Below are 27,757 nucleotides of genomic sequence, written 5' to 3' on the forward strand. Positions count from 1 at the left end.
TTATCAATATCGAGCGTGTAATCGAATTTTGATACATAGCGGCCATGCGATAATGTAAATCGCTTTTGTTGTGCTGAAATCAAACCATGTGATCAAAAAACTCCGTATTACAGCTGATTCGTAAAGATTTTTATTAAATTTAGCAATCAGAATTTGTCCGATGCAGTACGTATAAAAAGAACCGCGAAACTTATATTCTAGTCTTTTACTTTGAGAATGGATCTTCAACATGTCATTGTACAGGGAATTTTACAAGGGTAACACTGTACGTTTACAACTGTCAAATTTCACACGGTTAATATCGTTATACGATGAATTGTACAAAGCTTCATTCGTCAAATATGGGATTCAGCAAAACGCTCATCTAGAAAACGATACAACGGTTCCGTTAAATTTTATACGAGCATGTAGAGAGACCGCTTCATTATTTACATTGCAGAATATTTAAACGACGCGGTATAAAAATTGTTGAAAAGGAGTAAAACGCAATTATACACAATTTTTCGAAGTATTGTAATGAAAATTCAACAATCTCGTTTACACATCATCTCAATGTACGATAGTTACAGTATTTTCGCTTTCCCATTAGTCCGTGTAATAAAAAAAAATCTCTACCCAATAAATATAAATTTGATTGATAATAAGATTTTTTAAAATACATAATCATGCATCTAACGTGGGCTCGCACTTCGGTTTCAGGCTATTTTATCCAACTGTCAGGTTATCAGCGAGGGCGACGCCGTCACGTGACATGTGTAGGTGTTTTTATGCCTCGGAGTGGGGATTCAACATGGCGACTGAGCACACATCGCCTCGGCAAAGTAACCAATGCGCGAACGCTCTAAGGCTGCCCTACACTCGGCTGCAGCCTATGCCAGTCCGCCTGTTAACCACTCGAAGCTTTCATCTCGAGAAGGCTCCTCGGTTCTTGTTCGTTTTTTTGCTGTATTTAATTTTTTCTTCCACCTTCCATTCATTTTTACTTTGGAATTTTTTTTTTTTTTCTTCAAGTCTCTTGTCACACCGTCACCCACGGGCAACGTACTCGAATTCTCCTGACGGACCAAATTTAAGCTCGATTCATTCTTGATTCACCAATTGTGTAGGTATTATATTTGTACCATATTTACAATGTCTATACCTCGTCGCTGCGGTAATCAATGGACAATAATTTGCATACACGAATGACAGTGATTCGATACTTTGAAATTGTCGTTACACGCATACGTACACGTATAACCTTTTACATGTACATCGAGAAAAATATAGTGGACCTAATTTGAGACTAAATGAATTGAAAATCTACCCGTTGTTACTGTCGTGTGATATAAATAGTTTTTACTTCGCTGACGATGAGTAAAGATTTTATCTACTTTTAACAAACGTATGTTTGGATATGGCGAAATAAATGTTTTTTCATTATTATAAAATTTTAGTTGAGCCAAATAATGATCGATACAAATTACCTAATAGTTAACAAATTTCATTTGGCTGAAATTAAAATTGATAATAATGACACGACACTTATTTCGCCATAGTCATGTAATACATGTTTGTTTACAGTAAATAAACTCTCTTCTCAAACATTGTATCAATGGGCTTATCTTTCGTTTTCACAAATTTGGATGTTTCGTCGACAAAATTATCAATTAGGTATCCTATTTATCAGATACGAGAAGTTTTTTCTTCGAATCTACAGTGAGAAATGAAATGTTTATAACGCAGTCACTACATTTTTAGTTCGTTCGTGTATTAGTTACACTCCTAAATTTAATTTACTTTGGTCCAACGGTCGAATTTATTCCTCATGTCTGAACAATTCAGACCCTTCAGTTCATCCACAATCACGTTCACATGAGTTAGGGTAGAAAATATATATATATATACATACGAAAAAAAAAACAATGTAATATTCGATCATGAAATTTTCGATATTTCCCGCGTGATCATAAACAATTCCTACAATGAAAATCAGATATCACAACTAATTTGGACAGCCAAGATTTATTGCACGCTCAATTTATGTGTGCAGAGTTATTTTTTTGTTACATTATATAAGTGTACGTGTCTGCCAGGGTGAAATCTCAGCAAACGAAAAGAATCCGTTACAAAACCTTCGTATCTTTACGTACATAGGTATAACGTTAATACATGAAAAGGTTCGTTTCTAACGAAAAAAAAAGGACTCGTGAAAAAGTATCGAGCGTCAGTTGCGGGATATTCGTTATCCGGATTTGAAATTCCGTTAAAATCGGTTGAGATCATATAATTTAATATTACGGTTCGTGATTTTTTTTCTCTTCATCCTCTTTTGATTTCTTCATTCATTTTTTCCTCACATCTCTTTTCTTTGGATTGTTGGAGGTAACTTCTCTCCTCTCACCAGCTCGAGTTACAAGATTCTTCCAGTAAAAAGTATAACGCATGTACGTTGTAATACAAAATATACAGTATTGCGTATACGTCGAACAGGTTGAAAGTGTTGGAGTTTAATGTGTGAGAAAAGACGTTCTCTTACGGAATCGATACACAGCAAACAATAGCGACGATAACTACGCGAAAAACCGCTATTGTGCTTAAAGTAGGCGAACCATTGTAGTCGCGAAATTCTTCACAATGGCTGAAACAGGATAACGGATCAAGCACGCAGTTTACAGATTACAGTACCTTCGCATCGTGTACCTATATACGTATATATATATATATATTTCTTTTAACCGTTTAAATTTTCACGTTGTAGAATTTTTCCACCAAAACCCGTCTAGTGTCTTATTTCTGTGTGACGATTTTCACTACTCGATCGTTTCCTGTGGTGAGGAATTGAGGTCCTTGTGCCAGAATATGTGTATCCGTGTATGCATGTGATCTGTTTAACCCATTGTGTCTCCATTATTCAATACGCGCAAAATCAATTTGAACGCATTGTGCCCGTTGGAATCGGATCATATAACGATACATTATATATATAAGGTACATGTAAGGAACGGATGAAAAAAATATCAAAGATATCTTCCACAACCGACACCGCGGATCGTTTCTAACGGTCCAGCTGTGCAGCTTATTACTGGATATATTCAAGGAATCTTACGTGGGTACCTGTAGAATAGTGTCTGATATTCTATAAGTTTCAGGCAACTCTTTTACCGCCATTTACGCGGAGCATTGATACAATTATTGAAACATCTACATGATGTATATACCGGGATAATCTCTTGAAACTTGAAAATCAACCGCGCATGCGCGAGTTTTATCGGCTGTTCGTGCAGCCTGGCCATCCCGAGTTTCAGCTGTCAAACTGATTCTGGCGGCGATGTAGTTGATACGAGTTTTCGAGGTTAGAATGTCAAATAATTGAGGCAGTGACTCAGAAAGGTTTGGAAGGCATTCGTTATTGGGTCGGAAAGTCGATTCTTCAAAGAACGGTCGGAATTTAACGCTTACGCTCTTTCAAAATTCAAACGTAGACATTTTGCGTACGTTGGCTCGCCTGCTTCGCAGACAAGAATATCGTTGCGGGACGATTTCGCCGACCAATGAGATTAAATTATTTGGCGCATGCGCGGTTGAGTTTCATGTTTCAAGAGATTGTCCCGGTATATATTCAGACTTTGACAATATACAGGTATTATATTCGGGAATGACTGTAGCGAAATTTGAGCAATGATGGGACGTACGGTCATATGAAAATGTTTGAAAAGATTCAATTTCGATGCTAATCTGCCATCGTTACATTAAAACAAAAAAAAGTTATTGCGTGGAGAAATTTTTTTAGAACATTGTATTTCAAATTTAGACATCTTATTATTATTATTATTGTTATTATTATCATTATTATTGTTATTATATTATAGATTATTACCGTCCGTAGAATCACGTTCTGCCGTTTCTTCACCGAAAAATCCATATTGCTTGTTTAATAATTCCGACGAAGCATCAATGCTCATTTTCTTACGAGTAAACGAGTTCTCGACAAATCATAGTATATACGAGTAAGATTTTGAATAAAAATAAGGTACGACATTTATTTTCCGAATCGTAACTTTATGATTTGTAAATTAAAATGATTGTAATTCAAGTCCGAAGTAACCTTTGAATAAAATTTGTTATTTTTCAAATTTACAATTAAAATTTGAAAAAAATTATATCGATTACTTGCGCACGATGAACAAATAATAGTACAGGTACAATAATATGCGATTTCGTATTGAATCATCCGAGTCAAAATTCTTAGTTTCAAATTTCTGTCCAAATCAGGGCTGAGATTTTTTTTTTTTAAATTATAAAATGATGTTGTCAACTATCGATTCGTCAATTGGTCAAGCTTCAGTTTAGGTTTTGAAACCTTTGTCTCGAAGAGTTTTCGCTTGGGTACGCATGTTTGACCTGACTATAGCCTCCCATACATCCTTAAATTCATGCGTCTACAATTGAACACGGATATGCGAAATCGAGTCCTCCGTACCTATATCCCTAACACGCATAAAGTGGACAATGAAAGTAGATTTAATATTACGACGGTGCTTTATGGAGTTATTATAATTGAACAGCAGGCAATTGATACGTGCATGGTATATGTATTACAGCGTTGCAGGAACCTCGCGACAAAGCTCTCACATATGCATCTATATCATGTACATATATACCAGTATATACCTACCCTCGTTTGAATCAATTATATCCGCATGTCAGTGTACGGTTACATGTGCATATACGTTAGACCGCATATACGCAATCACACAAGGCACGGTGGGAAACATGGCGGAGCAAACGTATAGGAAAGATCTGGTTTCTTTTATTTCCAATTTTTTATCCTCTTTTGTGTCGAGGCTTTGTCAAGGCATAAAGAGGGCTGATTAAGCCCGCCATTTTGTGTAACCTAATCTCCCTGAATATACAAGTCTCGACTTATAACTCGCGGGCTTCTTTCGCCTCGGCCAAATGCATAGCGACCATTTGTATAATACACCGTGCACGATGTCGGTTATGTAAACGGGGGTAAGTGGCTGTAATACATCCGCCTACACGTGTGTTACATCCTCTCTGCATTGCGTTGGGCTGATTACACGGCTCTACAAAAAAAATTTTCTACTTCGTCCTAAAGTTTATTTTATGATTTTCTGGTTAATTATGAACTAAGACGAAATGAAAATACCTTTTTTTGGTATAAAGATTGCTTTTGTAATAGTTACAGTAAAAATACTCATTCACACAGAACTTTGTGTTGGAAAACAAAATGTAAAATTCGAGCCGATTGTTGAAGCGGAAAAAGTGTTAATGCCGCCTCTGCACATTAAGTTGGGGTTGATGAAACAATTTGTGAAAAAGCTCGATCTAACGTCAGAAGCTTTTGAATACTTGAGAAAATTTTTTCCGAAGTTATCAGAAGCGGAGGTTAAAGCTGGGATTTTTGTTGGTTCGCAAATCAGACAGATTTTCACCGATGAAAAATTTCCAACGTTGCTGAATCGTACGCCGAAAAACGAGCTGGAACAGTTTCAAAGCAGTCGTTTCTGGATTGTTGGGAAATAACAAAGCTGAAAACTACAAACAGCTACTTGAGGATATGCTGAAAAATTTTAAGGCCATGGGCTGCAGGATGTCATTAAAAGTACATATGCTGCATGCTCGTTTAGATAAATTTAAAAACAACATGGGAGCGTATTCAAAAGAGCAAGGAGAACGTTTTCATCAGGACATTTTGAGCTTCGAACAACGTTATCAAGGCCAATACAATGAAAACATGATGGGAGACTACATTTGGGGTTTATTAAGAGAAAGTACTTACGAACATAAAAGAAAAAGTAAAAGCGTGCACTTTTAAATTATTTTCTACTTTTTTGTAACTTATTTTGATAGTAAAACTTGATAAAAATAATAAGTATGTTTATTTAAATGGTTTCATCTTTAATTGATAGTTAAAATCACAAATTTTGAAAAATATCGTTCAATCGGTCTCCTAAATAAAAAAGAAAACTTTTTCATGCAATATATTTTTTTTCGTCTAATTACGAACTAATGAATCGAAATTTAATACTTTAAAGTCTAAGTAAAATTTTGTTTGACCCGTGTTACAGGTTCGACGTTTGGTTCGCTGCCATTCTTGTTTTGTGAGGTAAGATTGAATTGAACGGAAATAAAGTGGAGGTCTTTGGTATCTTGTTGTTATTGTTGTGATTTTTGTGTAGCCTCGCATCGCCAATTATCAAAGGATAATATGATTTCATCAGCTTATGCAATAACTCGTATATTAATATAATATATAAACCGCATAAAGTCAGTCGCAACACTCGAGGATTAACACTGAAGTTAAAGAAACATTTATTTTTCAGAATCAAATCAATTATACTTCATTTCAATACGTACTTGCTTACCGATCTCAAGATAGTTGTTTATACTTGGAAAGTTGGATAACATCGTTTCTTGCCTTTTTTTTTTAATTTGCCTCATTTTCCGATAAATGAATATTACGAATTTTTAGGTATACCTAATTATATACCTGCAGATTTGTTAATTTTATCAAAGATCGCGATTAAATGTGGTGAAATTAATGTCTGAGCAGTAATCTGTGTCAAAAAGTAAAACCACACTTATTTGCATAAACAAAGCATATCTTTCGCCGCATTCAATCGCCACGATCGATGAATTCAGCCAATTTTTTCGGGTATATATTCAGGGGTGTTAGTTTTGATGAATCTTTAAAAAAAAAAAACAGCGAAAAATACAACAAAAGAAATTAATTATTGTTTTTAATTGCCTCATTGATAATTGATGCAGTCGACGTGACCGTAATGTGGAATAAAATATCTTTATTGTTTTTCTTTTCGGTTCTTGATTAACGTATTTCCATTCAACTGTACAGCCCTCGAGTTATATTACGCGTTCAAAAAACTGCTGCTGCATTTATCGAAGCCTGTAAATCCGGTTCATCCTTGCTGTTTATCCGATTATCAATGTGAGCTGTGAAACAGCCTATAATAGAATGAAAGAAAACGAATCGCATATCCTATCAGTATAAATAATAAAATGACTTTATCAACGCTCGTGTAGGTAATTATCGAATGTAATGTCTTGACATAATGTAATAAGCAATGTGGATTTATAGGCGTGAAATTGGTATTCTCATAATACTCATGAGGGCATGTAATGATATCTCAAATTCGCCAAATGCATTCGAAACTCAATCAGGAACTCGTAATCATGTATAATCAACTTAGGTATACATTGAGATAAATTACATTTGATATGGTTACTAGAAAATTGTAGTAAAATGGGTATCATTACAATATCTGTCTAAATATCATCAGAATCACAAGAAAATGTAGTACAAGTAGATGATTAGTATGGTGATCATGGTTAAATGTTCAAAATTAAATACGTTTAGTTAGCGAATTTTTTCCGTCAAATAAAGCCTGATAACTTCAATTTATTGTTCCGCAAGTATCAAACTGTCTATATAGTTATAAGAAAATATTGTACGAGTAACCACAATCGATACAAAACTGATTTTCCTTTTTGACTCGAGACTAAATTTTTCGTTTATTGTAAAAAATTAATACAGCGCAAGACAATTTCAACCTGGGTGCCACTCTTGACCTCTCGAATTTGGCCCGTGATTTTTTAGATGATTATTCTCATTTTGAAAACACTATGTTTTTTGTCTAAATTTTTTTTCCGGTAAAGTTGGAATTTTCTACAATTATTCAAAACCATGTTATACATCGACACAATTTAAAAAAGCCACAAAATTTTGAAAAATCGTATGTCGGATATGAAAATTTTTAATCCTAGAGCCGAAATGGGTAGATTTTTCTTTCCGACTGTTTTCAAACTTTTTCCGAAAAAAAAAAAAAGTTAATACAATTAGAAGCGATTTCATACGTCACATCGGAATTTCGAAAATTTTTCAGATCTTTCAGAACCATTTTACCATTTGCCATTTTTTTTTTTTTTATTATTAGTAAAATAAAGAATAATAAAATTGTCTTGCGCAAAATCTGAAAAAATTTGGGTATTGTTTTTGAATTATTTAAAGTTTATTTGGGGAGCGGTCCGTACAACATTCCTCACCACCCTAAATAAGGAACACCCTAATATATATATAATATAATAATACGATGCTTATTATAACCGGTGTTGATCGAATTATATTACATTGAAACGTATTAATTATTATGACACATTCGCGCATCGCGGGGCTTCGACTGTAATGTCTAGTTATATTATTTATCTGCAAAGTAGCAGCGGCCGTATTATATACGTGCAGCTAATATACAGTACACTTCATACAGCGGTTTTTGTTCTATAATGCAATGACGTATTATTTGATTTATTTATCAGTCCGCATGAACTACTTAGTCGGAGGCTCGTAATTAACTCCCGCGAGACTTGATTTGCGCATTACACGCACGGTTTCACCTCTACAGCTGGATGTATAATTATAAAGGTAATTTATTATACTCTTCTCCTCTTACAATCGCTGCACAGATGGTCACTGTGAAATCCGTGTACTGATGTTCATATACGTATTTCAAAATCATTGTATTTTATTATACATGAATGGATTCAATTATGGTTATCGAACGCGAGGATGTAAGACGATTAATTGCTGTATAGTTTTACACATCAAGCACGATAAAGAAAAACTACTACGAAAATTCAGTTAAAGATTGTTTATGTATTTTATTAATTTTTTCCCGTTTGTGGTTTTTAATTATACTTAGTCATTTCGACTGTTGTATTTAGTTAACAATAAACTAATCACATTTAACTAATCTTATATTTATTTACTGCAGATTAACAAAGAATACACATATTACAGTTAAAACGAACGAAGTTCTACAGTAGCAGATCGATAATATTACAACTGACCAAACAAATTATAGTACAATAAAGAAAACGTATCTATAATAATTAAATTGACTATTTGGTAACTAAAAAGTTTTGCAAGTTTTCGTTACAACTATCTAACATAGTTGGACTAACTGCGTGGTACAAATGGTCAAATTATCTTCACGAACAATCAAATATGAACTATGTGGAATTACATAGTTGAAATTGTAATTTCGTACAAATATTTTGTATATTATACTTTGACTATGTACAAGTTTCCAGTACGATATTAGAGTATTAAATCTATATTATAAGCAGCACATTTTTGGCGATCGACTTTAAGATTTCAGAAATATTCTCCGAACACTAATTACTAATTCTTACGCAATACAAAATCGATTAATATTCCCATCACATGAGAACCGCTGTTAATACTTTGATGCAACGGTCCCCAGGAATAACCTATCGTGCATACATACACCTTAAATAACCGGGTGCCACGGCCTATCATTTTCTGGGAATAAGAGGTGATTAAATTGATTCGCAATTGGTATAGGAGGACCGGCTCTCTCCTCTCGTCTCTCCGAGCCCTTCGGCCGGAGGTGTGTCGTAATAGTTGCGTGTTAGGTGAGTCAGAGTGAACGCACAACCTGCATAATATAGTAAAATTTAAGCCGCACCGTAAGTGGATGGATCGTGATATACGCCCTATGAGCAAATAGATTATACGCATGTGTATAATAAAACCCATAAATAAATAGCTGGGGATCAAAAAGGGCCGAGATCACCGCGATCATCCCGTCTGCTTGTACCTATAGACCTACCATACCGAGAGGAAATGGTGAGACTGAGCAGATTGACCACCTCACCTACACAGGCTGACCACCTCAAGCCTCGCAGCTGTCAAATTCTACCAGTGGAAGTATCGGTAATGCAAATTGGGTTAATCTGGGTTAAACAGATCTCGAATAGTTGACGTAGTGATTCGGGAAAGCTCGGTAAATTTTTATAATTGTTAAAGTGGTTCTTTGGCTCTGTACTTTTTTTTTGATAAATTTCATTATCTGTGCAGTAAACACAGTTTGAAGACCATTTGACTGCTCGGAATAACGCAGTATCTTAAAACCTTGAAGTAACCGTAAAACAACCTCAATTATGGCCCTAAAAAATTACAAGTCTTTTTGAGATTTTCATCGAGTCATTGTTTTGCAGTATTATTTAGGATCGCCGTGATCTGTGAGATATTTGGCTCTTTTTCCGTGGAAGTCCGAACCATAAATGCATGAAAATTATTCGTCAACAATTACATAATTCCAATTCGTCATTTGTCGCTAGATACGGAAGAGTTGGACCACTCATGCCCCGTTTCGGTGTGTAAGTTGGCTACCCTGTCTTGCAGACGCCGGACGATCTCGCCGACCAATCGAGCTCGATTGTTCCGCGCATGCGCAGTCCATCGGTCAGTCCACCAAATTCCAACGTTCCTCTCGGTATATTCGCCCGAACCATCAGCTCCTCCGCGTCATCGGACCCCCATCGGCCTTCGGGCGTGACGCCCTGCTTCTTCTTCTTCGTCGTTGTTCTCCGGCAGTATCCAAAGATGACGTGCGGTGATGCAGCCGCGGCCGCAGAGGAAGTCTGGGGATCGCTGATTACCCATACTTGGGGCCCATTATGGCTTATTACCGGGGCCTGATCCACTTTATTACAGGGCCGAGAGCGTACGGGTTCTTACGAAAATAATTTACCTCAAACACGACGTGTGTACATACCGCATGATGCCTGTGTGTATTACGTGTTATACCATCCGACGTGCGGGGGCAATTTCTCCGCATATCCCGCGCTCAATTTCCCTGATCGTATTTTCGTTGGATTATACACACGTATTCAACGATCGGGGTTTTCAACTCCGGCCTGGTATCCAACATCAAACTCATTTTGTTGGCCAACTATTCATCTCGGCACCGAATAAACTACTAAATGCATCGGTCGGGCCCTCATAGAAAAACACCAATGCATGGAACATGAGGATATAGTTGAAAAGTCACGGAAACTATTGACTTTTCTTACTAGTTTCCTAGTTATGAGCAATTATGAGCACGATTATACACTTTTGGTATCATAAATTCATAATGGTAGAAAATTGCTCAATTATTTTAACTATAATAGTGTGCAATATTGAGAATGCGTAGTTATCTCAACTACTAAAGTACGATCATAAAAATTCCTAGAATAATAGGACATTATATTATTTCTATATATATTAATATTATCTTGACAAACAAAAATTACTATATGATCGGTGAAACATTTTTATAAATGTTGTGCATTTTGTTACTCACTATTGTACTTTTCACGACTGTACCGCGATTGTCCCTAAAATGCTATATTTTATTGTACTTTTGTGTATGGGGAAAAGCAAATATTACAATAAAATTTCTTTCAGTTTAGTTTAGTGAGACTGATTTGGTGAAATGTGTCTAACATAGTTGAATCAACTATATCGATAGTATAAACTACGTCTAGGCGTATGTAAAGCATTTGACATCTTCTGTCATCGACTCAACTGTGTAAAATGCTTGAATCAAGTATGGGAATAGTAAAATCTATCACATAAATAATCAAATGTTTCTGCTACATTTAAATAGTGGAATTTCCAACATCGCTTCTCTCAATAATATTACATAGTTGAAATTGCGCAACTATCACAGTGTACAGTACAATATGAAAAATGTTGGCTTCGCTATTAATCAAAACAACTATTAATAAAACAAAATAGTAATCTTACAAACCACCACAATTATCAATTATCGTGCATTTCAAAACGTTGTTTTACGAATCGAGTGCAGCTTTCATCTTTAAATCATTCAGTTATTCAGTCATAAGGCGAACTTTTGCGTTGCTGATATAATAATTGACGAGGGCATTCAAAAAGTAGGTACATCCCCGTATTTTTTACACTTCATTTTCATTCGGCTAATAGGAATTCGTCCGCATTCGTCTACGTAACTCGATCCCCTCGTAAATCTGCAGCACTAAGTACACCGCTAATAACAATATTTAATACGACTTGAAATTTTTTAGGGTAAAATAACAGCCTGTAATTACCGACACGACGATGATCTCTGATCGCGACGGTTTCGTGCACATACAAATCCAAGGTACCTAAAGTTTTCATGGTACGTCGCGCACAAAGGCTGGACGGCTAATTACGTCTAATCGTAATTTGTCCCGTCAATTTTTTTTCCAAATTTCTCCGCTCGTCTTATTTCGCATGCATCGCCGTGTAAACAGCAGTTATAACCTGTATGCAGGTTGTACGATATCACGAATTCGGGGTAGCTGCTCGTGTGTCGAATCCATGGTGCCCAATTATCCACTTCACGTTCAACCTGTGTCAGTACACGCATTATACTCTGGACTTGCGCACATCCTTATACCTGCAATTATTGTTATGAATACACACAGCTGTAGGATGCACGCACGCCCGGAGTGCATAAAGGTGTATAATGCAAGTCAGAGCTGCATGCACGAAGGATCCTGATGATAGGTAAGCGAGTGTAATGGAGTGTTAACTACCGTTCACCTCGCCAACCGGACCAACACCCCTTACGACGAGCTTACACATATCTCGCTGTGTGTGTTCACCTATCGGCTCTTCGATTTTGGTTCGTTACACGTGTTGCCGGACGCCAATCTTTGTCACTCCAGGCTTGCAATTGAGACCTGCATCAGCAGCAGCAGATACTAGAAGAGAAATAAATACATCTGCGAAACGAAATGAAAATTTACGAACCTGTAAATCTTTATCTGGTCAATATGTACACTGAGAAAAATTTTTAGTTCCGGTTACCGCTCAGTCCTTGACTATATTCATTTTTTACCACAATCGAAAAATACAGTTCTAGGTAAAAAATGAAAATTAGTTTTCTAGCTGATACCGGAAAGTCTAGTATCCGTTACTAATCTTTCTCGTTACGATCACTGTTGCTATATTTTCTTGTAACTGTTGCGAAAATTTAACGCTTGTGCAACAATAAATTGACGTTAAAGCCTTGTTTAACTAAAATAGTAGAGTAGACCGAACAAACTGATTTTGCGTTGCGATTGTCAAAAAAGGATCGACGATATCGCAAAATGGTTACGCGTACCTCGTTTTTCGTAATTCCAACAATATTCAAACAGTTTTTTTAACGATACCTGTTTTGCTGAATTTTTCTAGTTACCTGCTGTAAAAAATGAAATTTTTCTCAGTGTATCATTACTATCCTTCGATCACTGATTCAATTGTGCATTATTACATAATAAATTCTTGACCAATGACAATTTCTCCAACTTTCAAACAAATACACAGATTCATTTGGTATTGTGATACGATTAGTAAGAATCGCGCATAGTTGAAAAGACACTCATGGAAAGAGGTTAAACAGCTATTTCCTTTTTGTATTAGTTCGATTTTTTTTCCGTTTCTTGAAATATACATGCGCAGATCGAACAACACTGTAATTAGCAAAGCAGCGTTTCGCATTATACACAAACGAACAAAAACACCTGTTGACTTGCTATCTGATGCAGCTCGTGTGTCTTATACGACTACGTGTAATGCGCATTTCCTTCGCGTGATCGAGTACCTATACTAGTTTTCCCGTTATGAGATTCGTTGATTTATACTCTGCATGGGCATATAATCAGGGATATTACGATTTTTTATGTGCAATAAATAATCAAGTTGTGCAAGTCTGTCCATCAAGACAATCGTATGTAATATAAACTGGATAACGTCAATGAAACCTTTGTGAAAAATTACAGAAACTAGTTAAAAGGATATGAAAATTCCGGGGTTTGACGGGGGATGCAAATCGTTGATCTTTCACGTATATAACGGTAAATATATTCAATGTATACCTGTAGCCATAACGAGACCAGGGTGTACCAGCTGCGGTGTATTATATACCCGATGCCACGGTTGTTCAGACATTGAGGCGAAAATTGAGCTCGGATGATCATAAATATACATTATGTACATACGTGCATGAGGAGTTTCATTCGGGCGAAGAAAGGAAGAGAGGAGGATAAGAAGGGGGGAAAAACTGTGGGGAGAAAGGGAGAAAATAATAATTAAAAAAGGAAGAAGATGAAGAGGAATAAGAAAATGATACCGCGACCCTGCGCCGGGTTGGAATTACTTAAGTAATAACCCGATAATGGTGGGTTCCGTTCAAACGGATTTTTACCCTCTTTTTATTTAACCAGTATCATTTTCTTCCGTTTCTTTCCCACTATTCTTCTTCTTCCAGTATGCAGCTCTCTTCGAACTACCGCGTCGTGAAAACTGTGAAAATTTGCCGTTTCAGCTTAAGCGCTTGAAAAAATTGAGAAACTACTTTTTTTCGGTCACGGATTAGACGTTTCAATAGTTACCCGGTCGCAAATAAAAGAAAATCAAAGTTGGGCGAAATTTTTTCACTTCAATTACAATGGTCAACAAAAATTAACCTTATGTGTAACATGAAAACCTTTAACCGATTATGTTAGGAACAAGGTTTAATATAACAGAATTGGTACTAGAATATCTTAGATACGAACAGATTTAATGCAATATGATATTTTTAGTTTTTTCAAAAATACAGTTTCTATGAAAAAAAACAAAATTAGGTTATATGTAGTGTTAGAGTACTCTGGGTCAACAAAATTATGTAACAAGGAACGTGTTTAGTAATTTTGAAATACCTATCTACCGTCATTGTAAAACTATACTTATTTCTATTCGATCAGGTCTAGTTTTTGTGTTATAGTTACTGTCGGTAAAATTGTATGTTTATCGTTTCGATTTAATTTTTTTAGTTCAGGGTGTTTTGTTATTCATTGTGCATAATTAACTGGTATTTATAATAAATCAGTCAAAACGATAAACATTTAATTTTACTGGTAGTAGCTGTAACACAAAAACTAGACCTCATCGAATCGAAATAAATATGGTTTTGTAATGAGGGTAGACAGGTATTTAAAAATCAGTAAACACCTTCCTTGTTACAAAATTTTGTCGACCAGTGTTATCTGCATTCACTTTAATGTTTATACACTTTCAGCTCTGGTTCCTAAGTTGTTAACACTTACTGTCACAAGTGTAATGCGTGCAAGCCTTATACACAGACCTATAGTCGTATTTATTCGGTTTAACAGGCTTCTTTCCGGTCTCTTATGTATAACATATTATACCCGCGGGTCCTGCAGCTACAAGTCCAACAAATCACAACCTAATTTCGTACCGATATCAATCGATCGATCGATCGCCGTTGCGTGTGTGTATATATATATATATATACGCTCTGCCTCTCGTTTGGCGATTTCGGAGTCCAGCTCGTAAAACCACTCGCACAAACCAAACACAGCACGCTAGTTGGCAGCCTGTAATCAAATAATATAACCTTCTGTCGGCCAGTGGGCTGCATGTGTAAGATTTGCGCTTCTGTGCATATACGCAGGGCAATTCGATTTCGTGAGAAATATTGCTGTGTCAAGTTTCGAGACACAAATGAAATTCTTGATCTCGGAAAGAAGCACTGGTAAAATAATTTACAGTTTTAATCAGAGAAAAATCGTAAGACCTATGATAATAAATAAACGGTGATACGAAATTTTTTGCTTTTCTTGCAGCGTGTACGAGTAATTTATGGTACAAAGAGAAACAGATGAAAAACCGAAAATACCACACACGTCTGAAAATTGAGATATGCGTAAGCTTTTGACCCCGTGCAACGAAATGCACGGTACGATGAAAAATCTGAAAAAAATAAAAAAATAAAAAGTAAAAAAAAAAAAAATGAAACGCGAAGACGAGGCGTCCTTTCGTCTCGTTATCGAGATATAGCTGGCGAGAGATGTTGGAGGAACTTGCTTGGATGCCCCGCGGAGCGGTGAAGAGCCGGAGAGAAGCCACAAAGTAGCGTTTAACCGAGTGCTAAGTTATCTCCAAAGAAAATCTCCTGGCCCTTGCGCAGTCGGGGCGAAGGGCGGCGAGTAGAGGGAGAGGAGAGGCTCTCCCGCGGGTTATATCCACACGTATAGATGTAGGTAGGTACGAGAGGCCTGGAAGAACCCCCCGGGACCGACAGCCAGCCCGGCGTGATGTATTCGACTCCTCCCATTGGCCACTGATTACGGGTTACTCGCGCATTAGAACGACTTCCAAACAAACCGCGGCTATCTACCAACAGTTTAACCCCGAAGGGCGGTCGAACCTATTTCACTGATGCCCAAGAAGCTCGAGGGCGAGAGAGACCGGATGAAATTTCATTAAAAATCACCATCGTCGGAGGCTGCGGGGCCCCAAATTCGATTGGAGAACGGGCTTGGGAGAGAAATGTTCATTGTCGAAATTTGGACTCGAATGGAAAAAAAAATAGAAATTTTAGAAAACTTGTGCTTTAAAAAATTGTTAAGGTAGGGATGGAATTGGGTAATAGTTAAAATGTAGCGTCGAACAGATGATTACAAATTATTACAATTATACTATAGAATAACGAAATCTATTCAAATGCAACGGGTGTGTTGGTCTGTTTTTTTTTTTTTTTGTTTTCTTTTTACTCCGTTCAGAGAATTAATATTGTAATGGTTGTCAACCGAGACCTAATCTTTCCAATAGTCGGGGGAATTTAACTTCAGATTACTACTATTTATTATGTGACACTTATGAAAACTGGTCGAACGCAATAGTTTATGATCGGTGTTCGATGTATAGTTATTTCACTCCATTTTGCGAAGTGATTTAAAAGTTACTAATCGAGACTTGGTTTCTCCGACAACAGCTTAGCGAAAAGCTTATTCCAAATTACTCTACCATCTATTACAAGATCATAAAAACAACTCAATGCAATAGTTACTAATCGTTTTTAAAATTTCGTTGGTCTATTTAGAGGTACTATCATATATCATATTGTATCATACATCATATACATCATATACATAGTGTTAAAGTTCGAAACCAAATTTTGGATGTCCGGATGTTCGGAATTTCAGAAAGTGACGTCACCAAAATAGGCGAAAATCAGCTAGCCGAATTCCTCAGTCCGGAAACAACCGCGCAGTAGAGCGGACGTATGAAAATCGCGCTCCGCAGATTTCGAGTACCAGGCTCTCTACCTCCTTGATCATGCGCTCCGGGTCCGCTTCCTGGTGCAACTCGACTTCCAGAACAAGCGCCCCCGTAGTTTCTACGCTCCAGGTCCGCTACCTGGTGAAATTCGACTTCCAGGACAAACGCTGCGTAGTTTCTGCCCTCCAGGTACGCTACCTGGTGAAATTTGACTTCCAGGACAAGCACCCCGTAGTTTCTACGCTCCAGGTCCTCTACCTGGAGAAATTTAACTTCCAGGAAAAGCGCTCCGTAGTTCTGGCTGTCCAGGTCCTTGACCTGATGACTTGACCTTCTGGACTAATTTTCAGGTTTCCAAGTTCGATTATTAAAAACGTCCTGTTTTGTATTATCAAACCAATATGCATGCTTCAGATAACATTTTGAATCGGAAAATAAAACCGAACGACTAGGATCAACAAATTGCAATTGGTGAGTAGTTGGGATTGTATACATGGGAATACATGACAATAAAATCCTTCAATTAGAGCTAAAGTTGCTATGTTTCGTGTTTCAAATCTGTTAGCACTTAGCTGATTATTTTGTGTCATTTTTAACGAAATTTACTGTCATAAAATCACAATACGTTATACTTACATGCATGTGTAAACGGGATTTGTAGGATTATATAGAAAAAATCTTACGGGCAGATTCGGTTTGCGTCACATGCACAAAGACGGTGTTCATTCTATATACCGTGAAACAAATATCAGAATTCTTTGGGGAGTCATCGTGCCCCAGTCTCCCCTAGAACTATGTCGTATGGTAAAACACTGACAACGAGTCAGCGAGCGCAAGAGTACAAAAACCAGTTACACTAGGCATCCGACCCCGAGCGAGCTTTAGCGAGAGAGGGTCTTAAAGCTAGTGTATTATTGAAACTCATATCGACACATTGTAACTATTTGCGTTAGCTAAAAAATTCGGTTAAAACCCAGGACATTTAAAAAGCTACTGTGTAGATATTTACACTACTAACTTTCGTAGCACAAGGATTTTAACTGATCTCCAACCGACGTACACCTGAAATTATACTTTATGTATAAATATTTCAACTATACGATCATCTTCAGTTGCACAGTTTAAACATTGAGCTCACGCTCAAATTAGTTTCAACGTCTCACAGCGACAACGTATATTCGCCCTTCCTAGTTGATATTAGTTTGAGTTGGACACAACCATGGTCAATTATTATTATCATTGTTATTGAAATATGATCAAACTTATTTAAACTTCAGGTAAGAAAAGATCGGGCGAAATGGTCTAGCTATGCAAATTCGTACACGATCTTGTCACGTCGAAGCTGACATATCGATGGCTAGAACTTGCACAGTTGGGATGAGGATTGTAGGCTGCAGGTCGGTAATTGATAACGAATGTCGCGTAGCTGGTAGGCAGGCAGGCGTGCACCTTGACGTCGGTATCAACTGTGTAATCAATGACATCTTCCTCGCTACTCGATGCTGCCTCTTTGATTGCAAGTCACTCTTTCCGATCGCCTACCTGACCACCTTTATCTCCGTCCTTCTTCCGCACACTTAGCGTGTTCCTGTGTATATCTGTAACACATCGAACTTGACAGATGGCATGTAAAGTGTTTGAGTAGTGATGTTTAAACTGCACACAATCGTGTACAGCTGGCCGCAGTATTTCTGAAAAGGCGTAATTTTTCCAACGAGTCGGTTACGTTGGCAATGACGAATCAGCTCGCAGCGCCACTGACGGTCGCCCGCGAAACAGGCTCAATATTTCTAAACCTAACATAACCCATGATTGTCGAATTTAGTATATTTGAATTAGCTTCGACGGTTATGGGTTACGTTACGTTTACAAATATTGATCCTGTTTCGTAACCGTCGAAGTTTGTATTTTTCGGTTAGACCCGACGGTCATGATTTACGTTACGTTTGCAAAGTTTGAGTTAGTTTCGCGGCAGGCCGGCGGTGGCGCTGCGGGCTGAATCCGAATTGCCAACGTACGTAATTTGAACGAAACATCAATCAGAATCACTACGGCCGAGTTGTACATCTTGAGCTTTTTGTAAAAATAATAATACCGATTAAAATATTTCATGTAGATAGATTGGAAAGGTATATATATATATTATACTGCCAGAATTCGAGTAACAAATAAAATATTACGATTTTTTTTTCCTGGTTTTGAGTTGCATCACGAGTGTTCGGATATCTGAAACAGCATCGCAAGCCGCGTGGTGATGTGACGTGTCAAAAATACGGATTCAAGGATCTCCGTGATTATAGGGGTGCGTTTTAAAAACGACAGGCTCCGAGTGTATGATGTATCGGGCATATTAAAACCGCGTTATGTGTCTAAACGACGCGGCCGCTTAGCTCTATTATAAACATTAGCCGTATAACGTATTACGAGGACTATTATAACACGTGAAACGAACGAGATGAAGTAGAAAAAAAAGTTAAAAAAATTTGAAAAAAGTAGAAGAAGACGAATAAGAGTTGTATGTATACTTTTCTTCCTTTTTCGTCAAGTAAAAAAAAAAAAATAAAAAATAAAAAATAAGAGACAATCCGGCCGACGCTAAACGTTCGCCGCACGTCAGGATGCTTTGCAATCTATATACATATATACACGTTCAACGATGGAAAATTATGGGTAATCTGAAGAGTTTGAAATTTCAAGTTTTGTTACCGTTTTTCGAAAATAGCTCAAGAACCCAAGAATAACGCAGCGCGGCTCTCGGGCCGCTTCGTCGACCGCGCGGCGTTTAAACGACGTATAATCAACTTGTCAAAATAGTTTCTGAAGTTGAAGCGGTCGTTAAGTGTAATATATTAGTAGAATAGAGCTGCCTGCCTGGCTGACTGCCTGCCTGCCCGCATCTCTCGAACCCGTGCCTCATCGAAACGCACACCTTTAACTTCTTTATACCTGATCCGATCTTCCAATCCGTTTAGGAGAAGACAAAGAATTAAATGCATTACACGCACGCGTCGTATGAGGCATTCCATGCCAACTCGATTGCCGTTTAATCGTATTTAACGTACCTTTTCACACGAGTCCCTTTCAGTTTTTCCCACAGTTTCGTCTGCTGTGTCCTTAGATTTATTCTATACGTGCCTTGAGCTCGACGACTCAGAAATTACTCAATGCCTGTGTGAAACACTGTTTCGATACTTGTGAGATTCGACTATGACGATAATTTTCAGTCAATTAATAAAATACAAAAATTGAAAATGACGAATATTGTCGAATCATGAAAAATATTAATCCTACAATTACGCGTGCTTACAAAATAAAATTACTCTTTGATAGTCGAATGAAACGAACAAGTCACTCGAAATTATCGGTTTCAAGAAAAATTGTAATCACGATGTGAGTGAATCTCAGTGTTGAGTCAACGATGAAAAAAATCACTGACGAATTTGTGAAAGTTGGTTGATTTGGCATGGAATGGCCTGTACCTCTTCCTCGTAGAATAGCGAGAGAATCTAGAAAGGGAATAAAAGAGAAAAAAAAAAAAAGAAAGGGAAAGGAAGGAAGGAGCAAAACACTTGGCGAGGGTCTCCACAGCTTAGCCGACTGGGTTAAATGAGGGGGCGTGGATTATGAATTTTAAGCGATTTGTTAATTGTTATACCTTTAATTATCGTTAATTATCAGCTAAATTGTAGGTTTAGTTTCCGTGAGGCTGTTCGGCGGTTCGCCACGGCCTTTCCGAGGTTTTGACTCGAACTGCATGCATGTAGCACACACATTTACATGTAATACAACTGATCATCGTTCGCTCAGTTTCGAATGTAGCGATTTAATTTACGTAACGTATGATTCAAATTATCATCAATTTCGTATAATGGTATTCGACGAAAATATATTATATCCATAAACGAATTGGCGTCGTTTCACCTGCTCGGTTTAATTAATTGGCGATAAACTGTTGTAAAAAAAAAACAAAATTCGAGTGGAAGAAAAAAAATTTCAACGGAATTACAATCCATTGATAAATGCAATGTATTCATGTGAACACACTTGAATGTGAAGCGGTTATTACGAACATTATATCGGTCGAAATTAGGATAATAATTTTTCACAACAGATATCTGTCGATAAAAATATTGTTTTTATTCAAACCTTTATTTCTTTTTTTGATCTATCATTAATTCAGTTGAATTTATTTCGCATTGTAGAGATAAATTGGGATCTAGCAATTGTGCAGGAATTTGATAAAATTAGCTTATAATGCTGAATCAATTTATTAGTGGACAATTTTTCAATAAACATTTGTTATTGCTCTAAATTAATTTAAACCGTAACGTACATTCTTAACTGCAGATTATCGTAAGTTGTTAAAAAAAAAATATTCGTTCGTACAGTCATGCGAATAATTATTACTAAAATTTCAATAATTTTCACATATTTAATTTGCAATATAAAATTGAGCAAACTTGTTACGCGAATGAGATAATTTCGTTACTTCTTGTTGCAAGGAAGCATTAGTCGATACTCAAACATCGTAGAATAATTTGTCTCTTATATTTCAAGTGACACAGGAATTATTCATCCTTTGATACTCGGTAGTGCGCATTATGTAAGTAAGACGCCACTTATCATCGCCGACTTCTTAAATTGGTTGTACATAATACAGGTATGAATTATTCAGGGGAAAGTTTATAATTATAGTCTACAGATTTAAAACGCAAACACAAAAACTTCTTTTTTTTTCAGAGAGAGAGAGAGAGAGAGATATTGGTACATGCAGGCACAGTATTATACAGATAGCAAGATAAAAAACAATTATTAATTTACTTCTGCTGAAATCTGCCTGATATATATCTGCCTACATTATACATGTTGGTATTTATAATTCACACTGTATATATACAGAACAAACACACGAGCCCCAATCTCAATTCTCGAATCTTATTACAGCCATCTCTGAATCACGAGGCTTAAATGAATAATTTATATCTCAATTACATCTGGTTGTCTGATCGCACTCGAAAGGAAAATATACACTACAATTATGTAGATTTTTACACTTATGCGTTGCGATACAAAATACGACAGAAGAAGAAATTTCCAGTGTAATATGTATATGGTGGTTTATGGCTAGGTTTTATATTGAAATTTTTTTCGCTTGCTGCTTTGTTTGTCTTTTACTTTACTTTACGGCTCCTTTAACTATTTTAATTTTACAATATTGAAGTATAATTATAAAACCGATCAATTAAGGTGTTGTTCGAAGCTTGCAGGGTTGAAGGAAAAGTATACAAAAATGTAGTAAAGAATTGAAAAAGAAACAAAATAAAATACAACGATAATTATAAATTAGAAATGAGGTAACCACGTGGGGGTAAAAATATTAAATTCATAACATTAATGTCTAAAACCGAACAATTACGCTGTTTTGCAAAGCTTGCAGGGTTGAAGAAAAAATGTGGAAAAAAGTGGTAACGAATTGGAAGAAAAAAAAAAAAAAAAAACCAATTAAAATACAGTATAAGTATAAATTAAAAGTGAGATAACCACGTGGGAGTAAAAATAGTATGATTAAGATAAGGAAACTCAGGAGTATGTGTGCCTTAGAATAACCTATCTGCAGTATGCATATACACCGATCCAAACGCGACTACCTAGGTAGCCGCTAAGCTGATTAACGGACACCCGCTTGCGCACGGGATCTTAGTAATGAGCTTAGCTATACACCGTGTCCGAAATGTATTTACTAAAAAATACACGCCTAAGCCTGGAGATATCGGAAATATTATAACGGTGATAATTAATCGGCTATTCATATATTTCAAATGATAATAGAAAAAAATTATAACATAGCTATATTCTCTCTCCCGTGTACGTAATATTACCGTGATTTTTACCAGCCGCAAGAAATTCAATCAGTTACGAGTGCTGAACAGTGATTGTGGGTTGAATACAAACGAATGGTTCACTTACCGAGTACATCTGTTTATACATTTTCATTTTATTCTAGAATTAATTAAGGCCATAAATTAGAAACTTATCTAAATTGTAATTTATTTATTACTGTGGCTGTTACTACTATTATTATAATTTTTTTTTCTTTTATTCCAAATCAAAAACCTTCAAATCTTAAGTAAATTCTTCTGGTGACACGTTCAATGAATTATTAGGTGAAAAAATTACAATCATGAGTCAGATTTCACGTGTTTCGAACAGCCCGGAAAGTTTTTCGTAACGTATAACAATTTAAGAGATGTTGGGATCGGTTACAGGAAAAAATATCTCAGGTATAATATATTCTTTTCTGTTTCATACGTGCAATGGTTTTATATTAGCATTTTATTCGTAAAGGAAAATAAAATAAATAGTGTCTCGATTAGCCCGGTGTCGAAAAGTTTTGGTATCACCGGGTATAAAAGTCGGGGTGAAATATCTCGTAGGCAATATCGTAGTAACAAAAATTATAAAGTGGCATCCCGCTGAGACTTACATCGTGCACGAGCCACATTCACGTTCAAGCCCCATTCCTGTACAAACATACGTAAGTACATACAAATTTATATATATATATATATTATACACATCTAATATACATATAATATAACTATGTAGATATATATAATATACGTACCCAATGTCGTTTGACCAACCACTGTTCTTTGTTGTATATCAAGAAATTTTTGTACAGTATACAGCTATATCTGATATCAACAAACAAACGCTGCAATACACGCATTTTTCCATCCAAGGTCCTTTTAAGGGGCGGTTCTGTAAGTGTAACAAAGTCACGATATTTTCAAAATGATTAGACAGTAAATTGTAATAATCGTACGTAAATGAATGAACGCGATGGTTAATCGATATTGATCGATTTACTGCAGGAAAGAAATTAATCGGTATCATCGTTCCAATGTATTCCCGTTTTTATATTAGCAATTAGTCTTTTAACGTTATTTTAGCTGTGCCGAATCGAGCTTAAAAAATTGTCGGAGTTAATAGGGAAATGTGCTTTTAAACCATTTACGAGACGTTATATCTCTTGGATATCAAAGTTGATCCCCAAATACTTTTCGGTTAAGAAATTTTCACTTAAACATATTTCGGCTTTCTGACGGTGTAATTTGAGAATTTGAGGTAAGAAAAAATCTAACGAGGTAACACCGTGATCAAACGAGAATATGTCAAGAATGTACGTTTACGGTAAAATCACAGAGTCCGCGTACGATAAAGAGCAAAGATTGATTCAAAGATGTAATAAAAAATGTTGATTCTAATAAGTTGATCATAAAATTGTGAAATATATTGCGAGTGAGCTGCAGCGATAAAAATATGACAAATTAATCGTAAATTGCTGTAATATCCGATTTCCTGTAACGCCGTTTATCCTTTTGTCCGTAAGTGTATAACCGTAACTATGCAACTCGTACCATCAAATTTTGAAATCTTTATACAATATACCAACGCACAAGGCGATTATTCCCAATAATCACGGACATCGAAGACGATTCGGTCCATTTCGAACGAACCCATAAAACCAGGCATAATAAACCTCGTGAAGGTTTCTAGTCTTAAACTGCCGCGTAAAGAGGGGAATAAAAGTGAGTGAATAAGAGGAGGAAGTAGATGATAAAAATAACAAGAAACCATCAAAGTGTTCTTGAAAAAGAGAATATAATGCTTATACCGAGATACGTTACATTCGTAAGGTCGAGACAATTATAATTCAACACGGGCACGCCAGCCGAGTCTTTTTCCTTTTTATTTATTTTTTTTGTTTTTTTTTTTTCCTTGAAAAGGAAACCTGAAATATATACCCACTTACTTACTATATTATAATGCTCACTCGTGTCGCTAACGCTGTAAGCCGCGAGAAAGTTTCTTTTTCCATCTGACCCGGGTTGTATTTACGAAACTCACTCGCACACATGCTTAATTGTAATACTTACAAGCACGCATTATTGCGGTGTACTTCAATTCCCTCGCATAGTATGTATATTTTCATTTTGTTTATACACCGGCCGTGGCTGCCTAACAGATAATTGCACAACGTTAAATTATTCGACGGCTGCTGATCGGCATACCAATAAACTCATTTATACCCCGAAATGATTTTCGGTGAGATCGTATGCGAGGATTGTCATTGCTTTGCATTATTCGATTCTTGTTTGCCAATTGACGATCCGTCTCCATACATAACGAGATCGTAATAGCTGTGCAAAATATTGTTAATCTAATAATTGTCGCATTTTTACCCTCGCAAATTGAATTGAAAGTTGTGAAATTCGGGAAAACAACTGAGAAAATTTAATCACGTCATTATAATACCTAAATCTGTTAAATCTGTCTCTTCTTTCCTGGAATGAGGTACATTCGATATTATTTGACAATAATAATCTGTACGCATATGAAATCGATTGTCCCTATGTGCCTCAAACAAGTCTTATACAAGATCAGAAACTCCGTTCAATCAAAATGAAAGCATCGCACGAATGATCGCTGAACAGGATAATCATACTTCGTCACTTACAGGTACACAACATCATCCTTTGCGTAGATTACACTGTGGTATAAATTATATGTAACTATTGTCCTGGCTTTCTAAGCAGCATATTCGACGTTTCGGTTTGAATTACAGATGAATGTAGGCGGTAAAAAAATGATATCAGAAACAAGAAGAAGTAAGAAACAAGAAAAAAAAAAAAAAAAATGACAAAGAAAAGAAAAAACCAACAGGAAGTAACGAAAATTTTTACAACTCGCAACGCACCATTACGACAGGTAGTTTGTTACGGTCTGGCATTACAAAGCCGCACAAGACAATTAAGGTTGAACCGGTAACGACACGTGTTACACCAAAAGAGTTTCATATCTCTTTTACCCCGTAGACCGCGAGTGTAAGCACGAGTCCGCGGGAATCGCCGCTGTCGTTTAAACAGCACTCGCCTGCGAGAATCGCGGTTAAAAAAAATTGTCCAAGGGGCAAGGATGCGGTGCATCATGTATACAGAGACGCAAGCTCGAGTGTGTCTCATATTTTCTAGGACAACTTCGACGCCGCATGATCTTTTTCCCGTCTTTCGTTGAACGGGCGGGGGGTGGAGAGTGGGCAGGTAGGAGGAGAAACCGGGAGCCGGGAGCAACGATATCTGCCTTTTTAAGTTTGGTTCCAGGGAACGCGGTCGGTGGCTCGGAGACATGGGACAATTATTCCCAGGCCTCGTGGGCAGAGACGCGGGAAGATTAAGCGATAGCCGCATGGCAGTTCGACGATGTCATTTGTTACGGTTATCAGATCGTCTCTGGGCTCGTATACGCGTCTATTGCCCGCTTGCGCGGACTCCGTCGGTACGGAAGGTCTCGCTGCGCGTACGATCAGACGCAACTCGGTCATACCGAGCGCGTCCAACTCTCCGCGCTCGCTGATCGCCAGCGGGCCGAATGACGCCCGATGATTATTCTGTTTTGTCATACGGCGTCTCTCTAATGATTTCCACCGCGTTATTCCTGTCTGAGACTGTGTTACGTGCATTCTATGTCTAAGATATGGTACAACTGTGACGTTTCGCAGGGTAAGCGTTCTTCTGCGGGTATAAATCGACCGCAATATGCGCAAATATATCTCCGTTGACTCGGTAATTAATAACGCGTGTCTATCACCGTACCTTACATGCAGGCTCGATTCTAATGCTAGCGGTAAACCTACTCAGAACTTAGCTCGCGGCGTTCGCTTTGTGCTAACGCCGGACGTTTGTCACTCTTATTGTTATACTTTGACGTGTCATTGGCAAAGACTTCTACTTCTAGTTTTGTTTTTATTTTCTTACTTTTCTTTCATCTTTTAGCATGTAATAATACGAAGGTCGGAATGGTTATTATAAATAAATATTCACAAGTGATTTATTTATAATCACTGAAAAGTGAATTGAAATTTTATCGGAATAAATGCTGACGTTTATTCAAGAAATATTTTGCCCTCATTCTTAGCAACGTTTCAAACCTGCGAAAATAAAAATTTCCGCTTTCACGGACAGTTGAAATTATATACGGAATGACAGAAAAATCGTTTTCTCATCCAATTATTCCATTTTCGAGCAGAATACAGGATGTTTTTCTCTCTCTAAAAATTGATGGAACTAATTTTTCGATCAATTTTTCAGGTTTCGAGCCACTCGTCGGTCTACGCTTCGCACGCGGTCGTCAGGAGAGGTGGAAGAAGTGGAGCGACGTCAGAATTAGCCCCAGAAAAAATCCATCACAGTTGAGCAAGCAGCGAATCGTGTGTGCGTCCGTAGGCCTCGGAGACCCGGGATTAGGGTAGATAAATGTAATAGTCCGTAGTTCAGCTTGCTAACAAGGTTAGCCTTTAGATTTTAGATAAAAAGGACGATGCTGCACTGGCCGAGCGGGGGGACCGCGGCGGGCCGACCGGCGGATCGGGTTGAGTGAGTGGCTATTTATAATGAGGTCTGGTAGGACTCGATCAACGATTAGGACATTCTTAAACGATACTTCATCAATCACTTGCCGAAAGCGTCGATTTTTAATGTCCGCAATTATAATTGACTATCTCTTTATAATTTATATATTCTTCCTTTCCATCCTTCTTCTCCGTATTTTCCTCATTCTCCTCTTTGGAAAAAAATATATTGTGCGTAAAATATTACCACCACTATTGTCGGAAACACACACATGCACGCAGGTTACGTTTACTGGTTTCAAACTCTTACATTCAAATTTCTCACAAGCCGATTGCGTGTATACTTTTTTATATCATTTATCTTTTGACCGTCTCGATATGGGAAGAGAGAGAGAGAGAGAGAGAGAGAGAAAGAGAGAGAG

At 37.0% G+C, this 27,757-nt stretch overlaps 1 protein-coding gene across 5 annotated transcripts in view; it reads left to right on the forward strand.

Annotated features, from left to right (window-relative positions):
* The window catches only part of LOC124217790 (uncharacterized), a 174,975-nt gene that overhangs the window by 143,521 nt on the left and 3,697 nt on the right, over window positions 1–27,757 (forward strand). For 3 of the 5 annotated variants that reach the window (XR_011176957.1, XR_011176959.1, XR_011176960.1), the window contains exon 4: window positions 27,076–27,242. The exons of 1 other annotated variant lie outside the window; for it this stretch is intronic. The gene's annotated coding sequence lies outside the window, so the exon portion shown is untranslated. Of the gene's footprint in view, window positions 1–6,074; window positions 6,113–27,075; window positions 27,243–27,757 lie in introns of all 5 variants that reach the window. One more of the 5 variants, XR_011176958.1, reaches the window with a different exon arrangement.

Source organism: Neodiprion pinetum, chromosome 4 (assembly GCF_021155775.2).
Source record: "Neodiprion pinetum isolate iyNeoPine1 chromosome 4, iyNeoPine1.2, whole genome shotgun sequence".
Classification (NCBI taxonomy): Eukaryota; Metazoa; Arthropoda; class Insecta; order Hymenoptera; family Diprionidae; genus Neodiprion; species Neodiprion pinetum.